The sequence below is a fragment of the Schistocerca gregaria genome, chromosome 10 (genome assembly GCF_023897955.1).
Source record: "Schistocerca gregaria isolate iqSchGreg1 chromosome 10, iqSchGreg1.2, whole genome shotgun sequence".
Taxonomy (NCBI): domain Eukaryota; kingdom Metazoa; phylum Arthropoda; class Insecta; order Orthoptera; family Acrididae; genus Schistocerca; species Schistocerca gregaria.
In genome coordinates, this window is record NC_064929.1 from 36,256,522 (window position 1) to 36,275,974 (window position 19,453).

Consider the following 19,453-nt stretch of genomic DNA (forward strand, 5'->3'; position numbering starts at 1 on the left):
CAACTTTAAAATTTGCCTACGTCTCCATCAGTCGCAAGAAAACTGTATTTGAAGGTGAAGGTGATTTTGTAGACATGTGTGAAACTCATGTTCTGAAGTGCAGGTGGTTTTGTTTGGAGAGAACATCAGCTAGGTGTCAGATGTGTAGCCAAGCAGTAATGGATCGCCATAGCTGCAAATATTAGTCGAAAATATGAAGTGTTGTCAGCTGAAGTCTGATGATTCAGACGACCGTGCGGACAAAGTACGCAAAAGTGCCGCTAGGCGGCGCCTGTTTAGCTCAGTGGTAGAGCATTGGTCTAGTAAACCAGGGTTCGTGAGTTCCATCCTCACAGGAGGAAGACGAATCTGGGAAATCAGTTGTGCATCGTGGCCGTATAGCAAACAGTATCTGTGATGAGGAACCATTAGCGACAGGCGTATTATTAAGAATTACTCTCAGATGTGATTAAGGCGACTGGCGCAGATAAAGCATTTGCCAAAGCAGTATGGCATAAGGTGGGACGAGGCAGTCTGAATTACATTCTATAGATGTACTTCTCACAAATCTCAGAGCCTCTCGCGGTCGTCGTCGTCGTCGCTTCTGCAGAAGTAGCAAATGGCCATTGTAGCAAATGCGGCGAGGGACACCCTGCCATCGATTCCGAATGCTCAAAGTGTGTGGTCTTGTTTTCCTGTCTATGTTTGGTCGGTCTCGAAAGAGGTTGAATGTAACGAATGGGCGGGAAAGAATAAGGGGCAGCGGCTGTGTGGAACGAAAACACAATTCCTCAGGGGCGTGGTCGTTTCGAGATGAGTCGTATATAAGTTGTACTTGGTCGTCAGTGACCGTGTGGCGTAATGGATAAGGCGTCGGACTTCGGATCCGAAGATTGCAGTTTCGAATCCTGTCACGGTCGTGTTTTTCCAGTTCTGAAAAACAAACATACCGTTTTAATGTAGCAATTGAGCAGTACGAAACCGTCTGAATGTTGCTGTTGACTATTCTGTGCTTGGAGATGGTCTTTAGCCTGAAACACAACACAACAAGACCGGTGTTAACTAGCGAAATGGTCGGCAGAGTGCCCTCACCGCGAGTTTTGACTGGTACTTGCACATCTAAAACAACGTCGGAAAGTAGCTCGTTCGGCTTTTGAGTCACATCAAGTATGTGTGTTAATTTTGACGCCGCTAACTCTGCAGATTGTCATGCAATTCCTTTACCTCTCAGAAATGATTATGAAATAAAAGTGAAGTACGTGACGAGTGTGACGTTAGGAAAACATTAGGCAGCATGGAGAGATACTGTATGGGACCACACAAACCAAACGAGTACAGTGTGATCTACTACCCAGCAGGTATCCAACGAGGCAGCACGGCCAGCTCAGTCGGTAGAGCATGAGGCTCTTATTCACAGGGTCGTGGGTTCTAGCCCTACGCTGGGCGGAACGGAATTTTTTTCCGCTGCAGATGTAAATTACCGATTTTCTGATTAACATGTTGTAATGGAAATAGCAACTTTAAAATTTGCCTACGTCTCCATCAGTCGCAAGAAAACTGTATTTGAAGGTGAAGGTGATTTTGTAGACATGTGTGAAACTCATGTTCTGAAGTGCAGGTGGTTTTGTTTGGAGAGAACATCGGCTACGTGTCAGATGTGTAGCCAAGCAGTAATGGGTCGCCATAGCTGCAAATATTAGTCGAAAATATGAAGTGTTGTCAGCTGAAGTCTGATGATTCAGACGACCGTACGGACGAAGTACGCAAAAGTGCCACTAGGCTGCGCCTGTTTAGCTCAGTGGTAGAGCATTGGTCTAGTAAACCAGGGTTCGTGAGTTCCATCCTCACAGGAGGAAGACGAATCTGGGAAATCAGTTGCGCATCGTGGCCGTATAGCAAACAGTATCTCTGATGAGGATCCATTAGCGACAGGCGTATTATTAAGAATTACTCTCAGATGTGATTAAAGCGAATGGCGCAGATAAAGCATTTGCCAAAGCAGTACGGCATAAGGTGGGACGAGGCAGTCTGAATTACATTCTATAGATGTACTTCTCACAAATCTCAGAGCCTCTCGCGGTCGTCGTCGTCGTCGTCGTCGTCGTCGTCGTCGTTGTCGTCGTCGTCGCTTCTGCAGAAGTAGCAAATGGCCATTGTAGCAAATGCGGCGAGGGACACCCTGCCATCGATTCCGAATGCTCAAAGTGTTTGGTCTTGTTTTCCTGTCTATGTTTGGTCGGTCTCGTAAGAGGTTGAATGTAACGAATGGGCGGGAAAGAATAAGGGGCAGCGGCTGTGTGGAACGAAAACACAATTCCTCAGGGGCGTGGTCGTTTCGAGATGAGTCGTATATAAGTTGTACTTGGTCGTCAGTGACCGTGTGGCCTAATGGATAAGGCGTCTGACTTCGGATCCGAAGATTGCAGTTTCGAATCCTGTCACGGTCGTGTTTTTCCAGTTCTGAAAAACAAACATACCGTTTTAATGTAGCAATTGAGCAGTACGAAACCGTCTGAATGTTGCTGTTGACTATTCTGTGCTTGGAGATGGTCTTTAGCCTGAAACACAACACAACAAGACCGGTGTTAACTAGCGAAATGGTCGGCAGAGTGCCCTAACCGCGAGTTTTGACTGGTACTTGCACATCTAAAACAACGTCGGAAAGTAACTCGTTCGGCTTTTGAGTCACATCTAGTATGTGTGTTAATTTTGACGCCGCAAGCTCTGCAGATTGTCATGCAATTCCTTTACCTCTCAGAAATGATTATGAAATAAAAGTGAAGAACGTGACGAGTGTGACGTTAGGAAAACATTAGGCAGCATGGAGAGATACTGTATGGGACTACCCAACCCAAACGAGTACAGTGTGATCTGCTTCCCAGCAGGTATCCAACGAGGCAGCACGGCTAGCTCAGTCGGTAGAGCATGAGACGCTTATTCACAGGGTCGTGGGTTCGAGCCCTACGCTGGGCGGAACGGAATTTTTTTCCGCTGCAGATGTAAATTACCGATTTTCTGATTAACGTGATGTAATGGAAATAGCAACTTTAAAATTTGCCTACGTCTCCATCAGTCGCAAGAAAACTGTATTTGAAGGTGAAGGTGATTTTGTAGACATGTGTGAAACTCATGTTCTGAAGTGCAGGTGGTTTTGTTTGGAGAGAACATCGGCTACGTGTCAGATGTGTAGCCAAGCAGTAATGGGTCGACATAGCTGCAAATATTAGTCGAAAATATGAAGTGTTGTCAGCTGAAGTCTGATGATTCAGACGACCGTACGGACGAAGTACGCAAAAGTGCCACTAGGCTGCGCCTGTTTAGCTCAGTGGTAGAGCATTGGTCTAGTAAACCAGGGTTCGTGAGTTCCATCCTCACAGGAGGAAGACGAATCTGGGAAATCAGTTGCGCATCGTGGCCGTATAGCAAACTGTATCTCTGATGAGGAACAATTAGCGACAGGCGTATTATTAAGAATTACTCTCAGATGTGATTAAAGCGAATGGCGCAGATAAAGCATTTGCCAAAGCAGTACGGCATAAGGTGGGACGAGGCAGTTTGAATTACATTCTATAGATGTACTTCTCACAAATCTCATAGCCACTCGCGGTCGTCGTCGTCGTCGCCGCCGCCGCTTCTGCAGAAGTAGCAAATTGCCATTGTAGCAAATGCGGCGAGGGACACCCTGCCATCGATTCCGAATGCTCAAAGTGTGTCGTCTTGTTTTCCTGTCTATGTTTGGTCGGTCTCGTAAGAGGTTGAATGTAACGAATGGGCGGGAAAGAGTAAGGGGCAGCGGCTGTGTGGAACGAAAACACAATGCCTCAGGGGCGTGAGCTTTTCGAGATGACTCGTATATAAGTTGTACTTGGTCGTCAGTGATCGTGTGGCCTAATGGATAAGGCGTCGGACTTCGGATCCGAAGATTGCAGGATCGAATCCTGTCACGGTCGTGTTTTTCAAGTTCTGAAAAACAAACATACCGTTTTAATGTAGCAATTGAGCAGTACGAAACCGTCTGAATGTTGCTGTTGACCATTCTGTGCTTGGAGATGGTCTTGAGCCTGAAACACACACAACAAGACCGGTGTTACCTTGCGAAATGGTCGGCAGAGTGCCCTCACCGCGAGTTTTGACTGGCACCTGCACATCTAAAACAACGTCGGAAAGTAACTCGTTCGGCTTTTGAGTCACATCAAGTATGTGTGTTAATTTTGACGCCGCAAGCTCTGCAGATTGTCATGCAATTCCTTTACCTCTCAGAAATGATTATGAAATAAAAGTGAAGAACGTGACGAGTGTGACGTTAGGAAAACATTAGGCAGCATGGAGAGATACTGTATGGGACCACCCAACCCAAACGAGTACAGTGTGATCTGCTACCCAGCAGGTATCCAACGAGGCAGCACGGTTAGCTCAGTTGGTAGAGCATGAGACTCTTATTCACAGGGGCGTGGGTTCTAGCCCTACGCTGGGCGGAACGGAATTTTTTTCCGCTGCAGATGTAAATTACCGATTTTCTGATTAACGTGATGTAATGGAAATAGCAACTTTAAAATTTGCCTACGTCTCCATCAGTCGCAAGAAAACTGTATTTGAAGGTGAAGGTGATTTTGTAGACATGTGTGAAACTCATGTTCTGAAGTGCAGGTGGTTTTGTTTGGAGAGAACATCAGCTAGGTGTCAGATGTGTAGCCAAGCAGTAATGGATCGCCATAGCTGCAAATATTAGTCGAAAATATGAAGTGTTGTCAGCTGAAGTCTGATGATTCAGACGACCGTGCGGACAAAGTACGCAAAAGTGCCGCTAGGCGGCGCCTGTTTAGCTCAGTGGTAGAGCATTGGTCTAGTAAACCAGGGTTCGTGAGTTCCATCCTCACAGGAGGAAGACGAATCTGGGAAATCAGTTGTGCTTCGTGGCCGTATAGCAAACAGTATCTGTGATGAGGAACCATTAGCGACAGGCGTATTATTAAGAATTACTCTCAGATGTGATTAAGGCGAATGGCGCAGATAAAGCATTTGCCAAAGCAGTATGGCATAAGGTGGGACGAGGCAGTCTGAATTACATTCTATAGATGTACTTCTCACAAATCTCAGAGCCTCTCGCGGTCGTCGTCGTCGTCGCTTCTGCAGAAGTAGCAAATGGCCATTGTAGCAAATGCGGCGAGGGACACCCTGCCATCGATTCCGAATGCTCAAAGTGTGTCGTCTTGTTTTCCTGTCTATGTTTGGTCGGTCTCGTAAGAGGTTGAATGTAACGAATGGGCGGGAAAGAGTAAGGGGCAGCGGCTGTGTGGAACGAAAACACAATGCCTCAGGGGCGTGAGCTTTTCGAGATGACTCGTATATAAGTTGTACTTGGTCGTCAGTGACCGTGTGGCCTAATGGATAAGGCGTCGGACTTCGGATCCGAAGATTGCAGGATCGAATCCTGTCATGGTCGTGTTTTTCAAGTTCTGAAAAACAAACATACCGTTTTAATGTAGCAATTGAGCAGTACGAAAACGTCTGAATGTTGCTGTTGACCATTCTGTGCTTGGAGATGGTCTTTAGCCTGAAACACACACAACAAGACCGGTGTTAACTAGCGAAATGGCCGGCAGAGTGCCCTCACCGCGAGTTTTGACTGGTACTTGCACATCTAAAACAACGTCGGAAAGTAACTCGTTCGGCTTTTGAGTCACATCAAGTATGTGTGTTAATTTTGACGCCGCAAGCTCTGCAGATTGTCATGCAATTCCTTTACCTCTCAGAAATGATTATGAAATAAAAGTGAAGAACGTGACGAGTGTGACGTTAGGAAAACATTAGGCAGCATGGAGAGATACTGTATGGGACCACCCAACCCAAACGAGTACAGTGTGATCTGCTACCCAGCAGGTATCCAACGAGGCAGCACGGTTAGCTCAGTTGGTAGAGCATGAGACTCTTATTCACAGGGGCGTGGGTTCTAGCCCTACGCTGGGCGGAACGGAATTTTTTTCCGCTGCAGATGTAAATTACCGATTTTCTGATTAACGTGATGTAATGGAAATAGCAACTTTACAATTTGCCTACGTCTCCATCAGTCGCAAGAAAACTGTATTTGAAGGTGAAGGTGATTTTGTAGACATGTGTGAAACTCATGTTCTGAAGTGCAGGTGGTTTTGTTTGGAGAGAACATCAGCTACGTGTCAGATGTGTAGCGAAGCAGTAATGGGTCGCCATAGCTGCAAATATTAGTCGAAAATATGAAGTGTTGTCAGCTGAAGTCTGATGATTCAGACGACCGTGCGGACAAAGTACGCAAAAGTGCCGCTAGGCGGCGCCTGTTTAGCTCAGTGGTAGAGCATTGGTCTAGTAAACCAGGGTTCGTGAGTTCCATCCTCACAGGAGGAAGACGAATCTGGGAAATCAGTTGTGCATCGTGGCCGTATAGCAAACAGTATCTGTGATGAGGAACCATTAGCGACAGGCGTATTATTAAGAATTACTCTCAGATGTGATTAAGGCGAATGGCGCAGATAAAGCATTTGCCAAAGCAGTACGGCATAAGGTGGGACGAGGCAGTTTGAATTACATTCTATAGATGTATTTCTCACAAATCTCAGAGCCACTCGCGGTCGTCGTCGTCGTCGTCGTCGTCGCCGCCGCCGTCGCCGCCGCCGCCGCTTCTGCAGAAGTAGCAAATTGCCATTGTAGCAAATGCGGCGAGGGACACCCTGCAATCGATTCCGAATGCTCAAAGTGTGTCGTCTTGTTTTCCTGTCTATGTTTGGTCGGTCTCGTAAGAGGTTGAATGTAACGAATGGGCGGGAAAGAGTAAGGGGCAGCGGCTGTGTGGAACGAAAACACAATTCCTCAGGGGCGTGAGCGTTTCGAGATGACTCGTATATAGGTTGTACTTGGTCGTCAGTGACCGTGTGGCCTAATGGATAAGGCGTCGGACTTCGGATCCGAAGATTGCAGGTTCGAATCCTGTCACGGTCGTGTTTTCCAGTCCTGAAAAAGAAACATACCGTTTTAATGTAGCAATTGAGCAGTACGAAACCGTCTGAATGTTGCTGTTGACCATTCTGTGCTTGGAGATGGTCTTTAGCCTGAAACACACACAACAAGACCGGTGTTAACTAGCGACATGGTCGGCAGAGTGCCCTCACCGCGAGTTTTGACTGGTACTTGCACATCTAAAACAACGTCGGAAAGTAACTCGTTCGGCTTTTGAGTCACATCAAGTATGTGTGTTAATTTTGACGCCGCAAGCTCTGCAGATTGTCATGCAATTCCTTTACCTCTCAGAAATGATTATGAAATAAAAGTGAAGAACGTGACGAGTGTGACGTTAGGAAAACATTAGGCAGCATGGAGAGATACTGTATGGGACCACCCAACCCAAACGAGTACAGTGTGATCTGCTGCCCAGCAGGTATCCAACGAGGCAGCACGGCTAGCTCAGTCGGTAGAGCATGAGACTCTTATTCACAGGGTCGTGGGTTCGAGCCCTTCGCTGGGCGGAACGGAATTTTTTTTTGCTGCAGATGTAAATTACCGATTTTCTGATTAACGTGATGTAATGGAAATAGCAACTTTAAAATTTGCCTACGTCTCCATCAGTCGCAAGAAAACTGTATTTGAAGGTGAAGGTGATTTTGTAGACATGTGTGAAACTCATGTTCTGAAGTGCAGGTGGTTTTGTTTGGAGAGAACATCAGCTACGTGTCAGATGTGTAGCCCAGCAGTAATGGGTCGCCATAGCTGCAAATATTAGTCGAAAATATGAAGTGTTGTCAGCTGAAGTCTGATGATTCAGACGACCGTGCGGACAAAGTACGCAAAAGTGCCGCTAGGCGGCGCCTGTTTAGCTCAGTGGTAGAGCATTGGTCTAGTAAACCAGGGTTCGTGAGTTCCATCCTCACAGGAGGAAGACGAATCTGGGAAATCAGTTGTGCATCGTGGCCGTATAGCAAACAGTATCTGTGATGAGGAACAATTAGCGACAGGCGTATTATTAAGAATTACTCTCAGATGTGATTAAGGCGAATGGCGCAGATAAAGCATTTGCCAAAGCAGTACGGCATAAGGTGGGACGAGGCAGTTTGAATTACATTCTATAGATGTATTTCTCACAAATCTCAGAGCCACTCGCGGTCGTCGTCGTCGTCGTCGTCGTCGTCGTCGCCGCCGCTTCTGCAGAAGTAGCAAATTGCCATTGTAGCAAATGCGGCGAGGGACACCCTGCCATCGATTCCGAATGCTCAAAGTGTGTCGTCTTGTTTTCCTGTCTATGTTTGGTCGGTCTCGAAAGAGGTTGAATGTAACGAATGGGTGGGAAAGAGTAAGGGGCAGCGGCTGTGTGGAACGAAAACACAATTCCTCAGGGGCGTGAGCGTTTCGAGATGACTCGTATATAAGTTGTACTTGGTCGTCAGTGACCGTGTGGCCTAATGGATAAGGCGTCGGACTTCGGATCCGAAGATTGCAGGTTCGAATCCTGTCACGGTCGTGTTTTCCAGTCCTGAAAAAGAAACATACCGTTTTAATGTAGCAATTGAGCAGTACGAAACCGTCTGAATGTTGCTGTTGACCATTCTGTGCTTGGAGATGGTCTTTAGCCTGAAACACACACAACAAGACCGGTGTTAACTAGCGAAATGGTCGGCAGAGTGCCCTCACCGCGAGTTTTGACTGGTACTTGCACATCTAAAACAACGTCGGAAAGTAACTCGTTCGGCTTTTGAGTCACATCAAGTATGTGTGTTAATTTTGACGCCGCAAGCTCTGCAGATTGTCATGCAATTCCTTTACCTCTCAGAAATGATTATGAAATAAAAGTGAAGAACGTGACGAGTGTGACGTTAGGAAAACATTAGGCAGCATGGAGAGATACTGTATGGGACCACCCAACCCAAACGAGTACAGTGTGATCTGCTACCCAGCAGGTATCCAACGAGGCAGCACGGTTAGCTCAGTTGGTAGAGCATGAGACTCTTATTCACAGGGGCGTGGGTTCTAGCCCTACGCTGGGCGGAACGGAATTTTTTTCCGCTGCAGATGTAAATTAAAGATTTTCTGATTAAGGTGATGTAATGGAAATAGCAACTTTAAAATTTGCCTACGTCTCCATCAGTCGCAAGAAAACTGTATTTGAAGGTGAAGGTGATTTTGTAGACATGTGTGAAACTCATGTTCTGAAGTGCAGGTGGTTTTGTTTGGAGAGAACATCAGCTACGTGTCAGATGTGTAGCGAAGCAGTAATGGGTCGCCATAGCTGCAAATATTAGTCGAAAATATGAAGTGTTGTCAGCTGAAGTCTGATGATTCAGACGACCGTGCGGACAAAGTACGCAAAAGTGCCGCTAGGCGGCGCCTGTTTAGCTCAGTGGTAGAGCATTGGTCTAGTAAACCAGGGTTCGTGAGTTCCATCCTCACAGGAGGAAGACGAATCTGGGAAATCAGGTTTGCATCGTGGCCGTATAGCAAACAGTATCTGTGATGAGGAACCATTAGCGACAGGCGTATTATTAAGAATTACTCTCAGATGTGATTAAGGCGAATGGCGCAGATAAAGCATTTGCCAAAGCAGTACGGCATAAGGTGGGACGAGGCAGTTTGAATTACATTCTATAGATGTATTTCTCACAAATCTCAGAGCCACTCGCGGTCGTCGTCGTCGTCGTCGTCGTCGTCGTCGTCGTCGTCGTCGTCGTCGTCGTCGCCGCCGCCGCTTCTGCAGAAGTAGCAAATTGCCATTGTAGCAAATGCGGCGAGGGACACCCTGCCATCGATTCCGAATGCTCAAAGTGTGTCGTCTTGTTTTCCTGTCTATGTTTGGTCGGTCTCGTAAGAGGTTGAATGTAACGAATGGGCGGGAAAGAGTAAGGGGCAGCGGCTGTGTGGAACGAAAACACAATGCCTCAGGGGCGTGAGCTTTTCGAGATGACTCGTATATAAGTTGTACTTGGTCGTCAGTGACCGTGTGGCCTAATGGATAAGGCGTCGGACTTCGGATCCGAAGATTGCAGGTTCGAATCCTGTCACGGTCGTGTTTTCCAGTCCTGAAAAAGAAACATACCGTTTTAATGTAGCAATTGAGCAGTACGAAACCGTCTGAATGTTGCTGTTGACCATTCTGTGCTTGGAGATGGTCTTTAGCCTGAAACACACACAACAAGACCGGTGTTAACTAGCGAAATGGTCGGCAGAGTGCCCTCACCGCGAGTTTTGACTGGTACTTGCACATCTAAAACAACGTCGGAAAGTAACTCGTTCGGCTTTTGAGTCACATCAAGTATGTGTGTTAATTTTGACGCCGCAAGCTCTGCAGATTGTCATGCAATTCCTTTACCTCTCAGAAATGATTATGAAATAAAAGTGAAGAACGTGACGAGTGTGACGTTAGGAAAACATTAGGCAGCATGGAGAGATACTGTATGGGACCACCCAACCCAAACGAGTACAGTGTGATCTGCTACCCAGCAGGTATCCAACGAGGCAGCACGGTTAGTTCAGTTGGTAGAGCATGAGACTCTTATTCACAGGGGCGTGGGTTCTAGCCCTACGCTGGGCGGAACGGAATTTTTTTCCGCTGCAGATGTAAATTACCGATTTTCTGATTAACGTGATGTAATGGAAATAGCAACTTTAAAATTTGCCTACGTCTCCATCAGTCGCAAGAAAACTGTATTTGAAGGTGAAGGTGATTTTGTAGACATGTGTGAAACTCATGTTCTGAAGTGCAGGTGGTTTTGTTTGGAGAGAACATCAGCTACGTGTCAGATGTGTAGCCAAGCAGTAATGGGTCGCCATAGCTGCAAATATTAGTCGAAAATATGAAGTGTTGTCAGCTGAAGTCTGATGATTCAGACGACCGTGCGGACAAAGTACGCAAAAGTGCCGCTAGGCGGCGCCTGTTTAGCTCAGTGGTAGAGCATTGGTCTAGTAAACCAGGGTTCGTGAGTTCCATCCTCACAGGAGGAAGACGAATCTGGGAAATCAGTTGTGCATCGTGGCCGTATAGCAAACAGTATCTGTGATGAGGAACAATTAGCGACAGGCGTATTATTAAGAATTACTCTCAGATGTGATTAAGGCGAATGGCGCAGATAAAGCATTTGCCAAAGCAGTACGGCATAAGGTGGGACGAGGCAGTTTGAATTACATTCTATAGATGTATTTCTCACAAATCTCAGAGCCACTCGCGGTCGTCGTCGTCGTCGTCGTCGTCGTCGTCGTCGTCGTCGCCGCCGCCGCCGCCGCCGCTTCTGCAGAAGTAGCAAATTGCCGTTGTAGCAAATGCGGCGAGGGACACCCTGCCATCGATTCCGAATGCTCAAAGTGTGTCGTCTTGTTTTCCTGTCTATGTTTGGTCGGTCTCGTAAGAGGTTGAATGTAACGAATGGGCGGGAAAGAGTAAGGGGCAGCGGCTGTGTGGAACGAAAACACAATTCCTCAGGGGCGTGAGCGTTGCGAGATGACTCGTATATAGGTTGTACTTGGTCGTCAGTGACCGTGTGGCCTAATGGATAAGGCGTCGGACTTCGGATCCGAAGATTGCAGGTTCGAATCCTGTCACGGTCGTGTTTTCCAGTCCTGAAAAAGAAACATACCGTTTTAATGTAGCAATTGAGCAGTACGAAACCGTCTGAATGTTGCTGTTGACCATTCTGTGCTTGGAGATGGTCTTTAGCCTGAAACACACACAACAAGACCGGTGTTAACTAGCGAAATGGTCGGCAGAGTGCCCTCACCGCGAGTTTTGACTGGTACTTGCACATCTAAAACAACGTCGGAAAGTAACTCGTTCGGCTTTTGAGTCACATCAAGTATGTGTGTTAATTTTGACGCCGCAAGCTCTGCAGATTGTCATGCAATTCCTTTACCTCTCAGAAATGATTATGAAATAAAAGTGAAGAACGTGACGAGTGTGACGTTAGGAAAACATTAGGCAGCATGGAGAGATACTGTATGGGACCACCCAACCCAAACGAGTACAGTGTGATCTGCTGCCCAGCAGGTATCCAACGAGGCAGCACGGCTAGCTCAGTCGGTAGAGCATGAGACTCTTATTCACAGGGTCGTGGGTTCGAGCCCTTCGCTGGGCGGAACGGAATTTTTTTTTGCTGCAGATGTAAATTACCGATTTTCTGATTAACGTGATGTAATGGAAATAGCAACTTTAAAATTTGCCTACGTCTCCATCAGTCGCAAGAAAACTGTATTTGAAGGTGAAGGTGATATTGTAGACATGTGTGAAAGTCATGTTGTGAAGTGCAGGTGGTTTTGTTTGGAGAGAACATCGGCCACGTGTCAGATGTGTGGCCAAGCAGTAATGGGTCGCCATAGCTGCAAATATTAGTCGAAAATATGAAGTGTTGTCAGCTGAAGTCTGATGATTCAGACGACCGTACGGACGAAGTACACAAAAGTGCCACTAGGCGGCGCCTGTTTAGCTCAGTGGTAGAGCATTGGTCTAGTAAACCAGGGTTCGTGAGTTCCATCCTCACAGGAGGAAGACGAATCTGGGAAATCAGTTGCGCATCGTGGCCGTATAGCAAACAGTATCTGTGATGAGGAACCATTAGCGACAGGCGTATTATTAAGAATTACTCTCAGATGTGATTAAGGCGAATGGCGCAGATAAAGCATTTGCCAAAGCAGTACTGCATAAGGTGGGACGAGGCAGTTTGAATTACATTCTATAGATATATTTCTCACAAATCTCAGAGCCACTCGCGGTCGTCGTCGTCGTCGTCGCCGTCGTCGTCGCCGCCGCTTCTGCAGAAGTAGCAAATTGCCATTGTAGCAAATGCGGCGAGGGACACCCTGCCATCGATTCCGAATGCTCAAAGTGTGTGGTCTTGTTTTCCTGTCTATGTTTGGTCGGTCTCGTAAGAGGTTGAATGTAACGAATGGGCGGGAAAGAGTAAGGGGCAGCGGCTGTGTGGAACGAAAACACAATTCCTCAGGGGCGTGAGCGTTTCGTGATGAGTCGTATATAAGTTGTACTTGGTCGTCAGTGACCGTGTGGCCTAATGGATAAGGCGTCGGACTTCGGATCCGAAGATTGCAGGTTCGAATCCTGTCACGGTCGTGTTTTCCAGTTCTGAAAAAGAAACATACCGTTTTAATGTAGCAATTGAGCAGTACGAAAACGTCTGAATGTTGCTGTTGACCATTCTGTGCTTGGAGATGATCTTTAGCCTGAAACACACACAACAAGACCGGTGTTAACTAGCGAAAAGGTCGCAGAGTGCCCTCACCGCGAGTTTTGACTGGTACTTGCTCATCTAAAACAACGTCGGAAAGTAACTCGTTCGGCTTTTGAGTCACATCAAGTATGTGTGTTAATTTTGACGCCGCAAGCTCTGCAGATTGTCATGCAATTCCTTTACCTCTCAGAAATGATTATGAAATAAAAGTGAAGTACGTGACGAGTGTGACGTTAGGAAAACATTAGGCAGCATGGAGAGATACTGTATGGGACCACCCAACCCAAACGAGTACAGTGTGATCTGCTACCCAGCAGGTATCCAACGAGGCAGCACGCCTAGCTCAGTCGGTAGAGCATGAGACTCTTATTCAAAGGGTCGTGGGTTCGAGCCCTACGCTGGGCGGAACGGAATTTTTTTCCGCTGCAGATGTAAATTACCGTTTTTCTGATTAACGTGATGTAATGGAAATAGCAACTTTAAAATTTGCCTACGTCTCCATCAGTCGCAAGAAAACTGTATTTGAAGGTGAAGGTGATTTTGTAGACATGTGTGAAACTCATGTTCTGAAGTGCAGGTAGTTTTGTTTGGAGAGAACATCAGCTACGTGTCAGATGTGTAGCGAAGCAGTAATGGGTCGCCATAGCTGCAAATATTAGTCGAAAATATGAAGTGTTGTCAGCTGAAGTCTGATGATTCAGACGACCGTACGGACGAAGTACACAAAAGTGCCACTAGGCGGCGCCTGTTTAGCTCAGTGGTAGAGCATTGGTCTAGTAAACCAGGGTTCGTGAGTTCCATCCTCACAGGAGGAAGACGAATCTGGGAAATCAGTTGCGCATCGTGGCCGTATAGCAAACAGTATCTGTGATGAGGAACCATTAGCGACAGGCGTATTATTAAGAATTACTCTCAGATGTGATTAAGGCGAATGGCGCAGATAAAGCATTTGCCAAAGCAGTACTGCATAAGGTGGGACGAGGCAGTTTGAATTACATTCTATAGATATATTTCTCACAAATCTCAGAGCCACTCGCGGTCGTCGTCGTCGTCGTCGCCGTCGTCGTCGCCGCCGCTTCTGCAGAAGTAGCAAATTGCCATTGTAGCAAATGCGGCGAGGGACACCCTGCCATCGATTCCGAATGCTCAAAGTGTGTGGTCTTGTTTTCCTGTCTATGTTTGGTCGGTCTCGTAAGAGGTTGAATGTAACGAATGGGCGGGAAAGAGTAAGGGGCAGCGGCTGTGTGGAACGAAAACACAATTCCTCAGGGGCGTGATCGTTTCGTGATGAGTCGTATATAAGTTGTACTTGGTCGTCAGTGACCGTGTGGCCTAATGGATAAGGCGTCGGACTTCGGATCCGGAGATTGCAGGTTCGAATCCTGTCACGGTCGTGTTTTTCCAGTTCTGAAAAACAAACATACCGTTTTAATGTAGCAATTGAGCAGTACGAAAACGTCTGAATGTTGCTGTTGACCATTCTGTGCTTGGAGATGGTCTTTAGCCTGAAACACACACAACAAGACCGGTGTTAACTAGCGAAAAGGTCGGCAGAGTGCCCTCACCGCGAGTTTTGCCTGGTACTTGCTCATCTAAAACAACGTCGGAAAGTAACTCATTCGGCTTTTGAGTCACATCAAGTATGTGTGTTAATTTTGACGCCGCAAGCTATGCAGATTGTCATGCAATTCCTTTACCTCTCAGAAATGATTATGAAATAAAAGTGAAGAACGTGACGAGTGTGACGTTAGGAAAACATTAGGCAGCATGGAGAGATACTGTATGGGACCACCCAACCCAAACGAGAACAGTGTGATCTGCTGCCCAGCAGGTATCCAACGAGGCAGCACGGCTACCTCAGTCGGTAGAGCATGAGACTCTTATTCACAGGGTCGTGGGTTCGAGCCCTTCGCTGGGCGGAACGGAATTTTTTTCCGCTGCAGATGTAAATTACCGATTTTCTGATTAAGGTGATGTAATGGAAATAGCAACTTTAAAATTTGCCTACGTCTCCATCAGTCGCAAGAAAACTGTATTTGAAGGTGAAGGTGATTTTGTAGACATGTGTGAAACTCATGTTCTGAAGTGCAGGTAGTTTTGTTTGGAGAGATCATCAGCTACGTGTCAGATGTGTAGCGAAGCAGTAATGGGTCGCCATAGCTGCAAATATTAGTCGAAAATATGAAGTGTTGTCAGCTGAAGTCTGATGATTCAGACGACCGTACGGACGAAGTACACAAAAGTGCCACTAGGCGGCGCCTGTTTAGCTCAGTGGTAGAGCATTGGTCTAGTAAACCAGGGTTCGTGAGTTCCATCCTCACAGGAGGAAGACGAATCTGGGAAATCAGTTGCGCATCGTGGCCGTATAGCAAACAGTATCTGTGATGAGGAACCATTAGCGACAGGCGTATTATTAAGAATTACTCTCAGATGTGATTAAGGCGAATGGCGCAGATAAAGCATTTGCCAAAGCAGTACTGCATAAGGTGGGACGAGGCAGTTTGAATTACATTCTATAGATGTATTTCTCACAAATCTCAGAGCCACTCGCGGTCGTCGTCGTCGTCGTCTTCGTCGCCGTCGTCGTCGTCGTCGCCGCCGCCGCTTCTGCAGAAGTAGCAAATTGCCATTGTAGCAAATGCGGCGAGGGACACCCTGCCTTCGATTCCGAATGCTCAAAGTGTGTGGTCTTGTTTTCCAGTCTATGTTTGGTCGGTCTCGTAAGAGGTTGAATGTAACGAATGGGTGGGAAAGAGTAAGGGGCAGCGTCTGTGTGGAACGAAAACACAATGCCTCAGGGGCGTGAGCGTTTCGAGATGAGTCGTATATAAGTTGAACTTGGTCGTCAGTGACCGTGTGGCCTAATGGATAAGGCGTCGGACTTCGGATCCGAAGATTGCAGGTTCGAATCCTGTCACGGTCGCGTTTTTCCAGTTCTGAAAAAGAAACATACCGTTTTAATGTAGCAATTGAGCAGTACGAAACCGTCTGAATGTTGCTGTTGACCATTCTGTGCTTGGACACGGTCTTGAGCCTGAAACAAACACAACAAGACCGGTGTTAACTAGCGAAATGGTCGGCAGAGTGCCCTCACCTCGAGTTTTGACTGGCACTTGCACATCCAAAACAACGTCGGAAAGTAACTCGTTCGGCTTTTGAGTCACATCAGGTATGTGTGTTAATTTTGACGCCGCTAGCTCTGCAGATTGTCATGCAATTCCTTTACCTCTCAGAAATGATTATGAAATAAAAGTGAAGTACGTGACGAGTGTGACGTTAGGAAAACATTAGGCAGCATGGAGAGATCTGTATGGGACCACCCAACCCAAACGAATACAGAGTGATCTGCTACCCAGCAGGTACGTAACGACGCAGCACGGCTAGCTCAGTCGGTAGAGCATGAGACTCTTATTCACAGGATCGTGGGTTCGAGCCCTACGCTGGGCGGAACGGAATTTTTTTCCGCTGCAGATGTAAATTACCGATTTTCTGATTAAGGTGATGTAATGGAAATAGCAACTTTAAAATTTGCCTACGTCTCCATCAGTAGCAAGAAAACTGTATTTGAAGGTGAAGGTGATTTTGTAGACATGTGTGAAAGTCATGTTCTGAAGTGCAGGTGGTTTTGTTTAGAGAGAACATCGGCTAAGTGTCAGATGTGTAGCCAAGCAGGAATAGGTCGCCATAGCTGCAAATATTAGTCGAAAATATGAAGTGTTGTCAGCTGAAGTCTGATGATTCAGACGACCGTACGGACGAAGTACGCAAAAGTGCCGCTAGGCGGCGCCTGTTTAGCTCAGTGGTAGAGCATTGGTCTAGTAAACCAGGGTTCGTGAGTTCCATCCTCACAGGAGAAAGACGAATCTTGGAAATCAGTTGCGCATCGTGGCCGTATAGCAAACAGTATCTGTGATGAGGAACAATTAGCGACAGGCGTATTATTAAGAATTACTCTCAGATGGGATTAAGGCGAATGGCGCAGATAAAGCATTTGCCAAAGCAGTTCGGCATAAGGTGGGACGAGGCAGTCTGAATTACATTTTATAGATGTATTTCTCACAAATCTCAGAGCCTCTCGCGGTCGTCGCCGCCGCCGCTTCTGCAGAAGTAGCAAATGGCCATCGTAGCAAATGCGGCGAGGGACACCCTGCCATCGATTCCGAATGCGCAATGTGTGTGGTCTTGTTTTCCTGTCTATGTTTGGTCGGTCTCGTAAGAGGTTGAATGTAACGAATGGGTGGGAAAGAGTAAGGGGCAGCGTCTGTGTGGAACGAAAACACAATTCCTCAGGGGCGTGAGCGTTTCGAGATGAGTCGTATATAAGTTGAACTTGGTCGTCAGTGACCGTGTGACCTAATGGATAAGGCGTCGGACTTCGGATCCGAAGATTGCAGTTTCGAATCCTGTCACGGTCGTGTTTTTCCAGTTCTGAAAAAAAAAAACATACCGTTTTAATGTAGCAATTGAGCAGTACGAAACCGTCTGAATGTTGCTGTTGACCATTCTGTGCTTGGAGATGGGCTTTAGCCTGAAACACACACAACAAGACCGGTGTTAACTAGCGAAATGGTCGGCAGAGTGCCCTCACCGCGAGTTTTGACTGGTACTTGCACATCTAAAACAACGTCGGAAAGTAACTCGTTCGGCTTTTGAGTCACATCAAGTATGTGTGTTAATTTTGACGCCGCAAGCTCTGCAGATTGTCATGCAATTCCTTTACCTCTCAGAAATGATTATGAAATAAAAGTGAAGTACGTGACGAGTGTGACGTTAGGAAAACATTAGGCAGCATGGAGAGATTCTGTATGGTACCACCCAACCCAAACGAGTACAGTGTGATCTGCTACCCAGCAGGTATCCAACGAGGCAGCACGGCTAGCTCAGTCGGTAGAGCATGATACTCTTATTCACAGGGTCGTGGGATCGAGCCCTACGCTGGGCGGAACGGAATTCTTTTCCGCTGCAGATGTAAATTACCGATTTTCTGATTAACGTGATGTAATGGAAATAGCAACTTTAAAATTTGCGTACGTCTCCATCAGTCGCAAGAAAACTGTATTTGAAGGTGAAGGTGATTTTGTAGACATGTGTGAAACTCATGTTCTGAAGTGCAGGTGGTTTTGTTTGGAGAGAACATCGGCTACGTGTCAAATGTGTAGCCAAGCAGTAATGGGTCGCCATAGCTCCAAATATTAGTCGAAAATATGAAGTGTTGTCAGCTGAAGTCTGATGATTCAGACGACCGTACGGACGAATTACACAAAAGTGCCACTAGGCGGCGCCTGTTTAGCTCAGTGGTAGAGCATTGGTCTAGTAAACCAGGGTTCGTGAGTTCCATCCTCACAGGAGGAAGACGAATCTGGGAAATCAGTTGCGCATCGTGGCCGTATAGCAAACAGTATCTGTGATGAGGAACCATTAGCGACAGGCGTATTATTAAGAATTACTCTCAGATGTGATTAAGGCAAATGGCGCAGATAAAGCATTTGCCAAAGCAGTACGGCATAAGGTGGGACGAGGCAGTTTGAATTACATTCTATAGATGTATTTCTCACAAATCTCAGAGACTCTCGCGGTCGTCGTCGTCGCCACCGCCACATCTGCAGAAGTAGCAAATGGCCATTGTAGCAAATGCGGCGAGGGGCACACTGCCATCGATTCCGAATGCGCAAAGTGTGTGGTCTTATTTTACTGTCTATGTTTGGTCGGTCTCGTAAGAGGTTGAATGTAACGAATGGGTGGGAAAGAGTAAGGGGCAGCGGCTGTGTGGAACGAAAACACAATTCCTCAGGGGCGTGGTCGTTTCGAGATGAGTCGTATATAAGTTGTACTTTTTCGTCAGTGACCGTGTGGCCTAATGGATAAGGCGTCGGACTTCGGATCCGAAGATTGCAGGTTCGAATCCTGTCATGATCGTGTTTTTCCAGTTCTGAAAAAGAAACATACCGTTTTAATGTAGCAATTGAGCAGTACGAAACCGTCTGAATGTTGCTGTTGACCATTCTGTGCTTGGAGACGGTCTTGAGCCTGAAACACACACAACAAGACCGGTGTTAACTAGCGAAATGGTCGGCAGAGTGCCCTCACCGCGAGTTTTGACTGGCACTTGCACATCTAAAACAACGTCGGAAAGTAACTCGTTCGGCTTTTGAGTCACATCAAGTATGTGTGTTAATTTTGACGCCTCTAGCTCTGCAGATTGTCATGCAATTCCTTTACCTCTCAGAAATGATTATGAAATAAAAGTGAAGTACGTGACGAGTGTGACGTTAGGAAAACATTAGGCA

The 19,453-nt window shown here is 46.7% G+C and overlaps 14 non-coding genes across 14 annotated transcripts; all 14 read left to right on the top strand.

Moving 5' to 3' along the window:
• The first annotated feature begins 2,879 nt into the window (after positions 1 to 2,879).
• Trnak-cuu (transfer RNA lysine (anticodon CUU)) lies at positions 2,880 to 2,952 on the top strand. Its single transcript has one exon. It is a non-coding gene; the product is annotated as a tRNA-Lys (tRNA).
• Positions 2,953 to 3,856: 904 nt separating this feature from the next.
• On the top strand, positions 3,857 to 3,929 carry Trnar-ucg (transfer RNA arginine (anticodon UCG)). Its single transcript has one exon. It is a non-coding gene; the product is annotated as a tRNA-Arg (tRNA).
• A 1,420-nt stretch (positions 3,930 to 5,349) lies between these two features.
• Positions 5,350 to 5,422, top strand: Trnar-ucg (transfer RNA arginine (anticodon UCG)). The gene has a single exon. It is a non-coding gene; the product is annotated as a tRNA-Arg (tRNA).
• Positions 5,423 to 6,875: 1,453 nt separating this feature from the next.
• On the top strand, positions 6,876 to 6,948 carry Trnar-ucg (transfer RNA arginine (anticodon UCG)). The gene has a single exon. It is a non-coding gene; the product is annotated as a tRNA-Arg (tRNA).
• Positions 6,949 to 7,399: 451 nt separating this feature from the next.
• On the top strand, positions 7,400 to 7,472 carry Trnak-cuu (transfer RNA lysine (anticodon CUU)). The gene has a single exon. It is a non-coding gene; the product is annotated as a tRNA-Lys (tRNA).
• Positions 7,473 to 8,388: 916 nt separating this feature from the next.
• Trnar-ucg (transfer RNA arginine (anticodon UCG)) lies at positions 8,389 to 8,461 on the top strand. The gene has a single exon. It is a non-coding gene; the product is annotated as a tRNA-Arg (tRNA).
• A 1,467-nt stretch (positions 8,462 to 9,928) lies between these two features.
• On the top strand, positions 9,929 to 10,001 carry Trnar-ucg (transfer RNA arginine (anticodon UCG)). Its single transcript has one exon. It is a non-coding gene; the product is annotated as a tRNA-Arg (tRNA).
• A 1,461-nt stretch (positions 10,002 to 11,462) lies between these two features.
• On the top strand, positions 11,463 to 11,535 carry Trnar-ucg (transfer RNA arginine (anticodon UCG)). The gene has a single exon. It is a non-coding gene; the product is annotated as a tRNA-Arg (tRNA).
• A 451-nt stretch (positions 11,536 to 11,986) lies between these two features.
• On the top strand, positions 11,987 to 12,059 carry Trnak-cuu (transfer RNA lysine (anticodon CUU)). Its single transcript has one exon. It is a non-coding gene; the product is annotated as a tRNA-Lys (tRNA).
• A 916-nt stretch (positions 12,060 to 12,975) lies between these two features.
• Positions 12,976 to 13,048, top strand: Trnar-ucg (transfer RNA arginine (anticodon UCG)). Its single transcript has one exon. It is a non-coding gene; the product is annotated as a tRNA-Arg (tRNA).
• Positions 13,049 to 14,487: 1,439 nt separating this feature from the next.
• On the top strand, positions 14,488 to 14,560 carry Trnar-ucg (transfer RNA arginine (anticodon UCG)). The gene has a single exon. It is a non-coding gene; the product is annotated as a tRNA-Arg (tRNA).
• A 1,456-nt stretch (positions 14,561 to 16,016) lies between these two features.
• On the top strand, positions 16,017 to 16,089 carry Trnar-ucg (transfer RNA arginine (anticodon UCG)). Its single transcript has one exon. It is a non-coding gene; the product is annotated as a tRNA-Arg (tRNA).
• Positions 16,090 to 16,540: 451 nt separating this feature from the next.
• Positions 16,541 to 16,613, top strand: Trnak-cuu (transfer RNA lysine (anticodon CUU)). Its single transcript has one exon. It is a non-coding gene; the product is annotated as a tRNA-Lys (tRNA).
• Positions 16,614 to 19,009: 2,396 nt separating this feature from the next.
• Positions 19,010 to 19,082, top strand: Trnar-ucg (transfer RNA arginine (anticodon UCG)). Its single transcript has one exon. It is a non-coding gene; the product is annotated as a tRNA-Arg (tRNA).
• Positions 19,083 to 19,453: the final 371 nt, after the last annotated feature.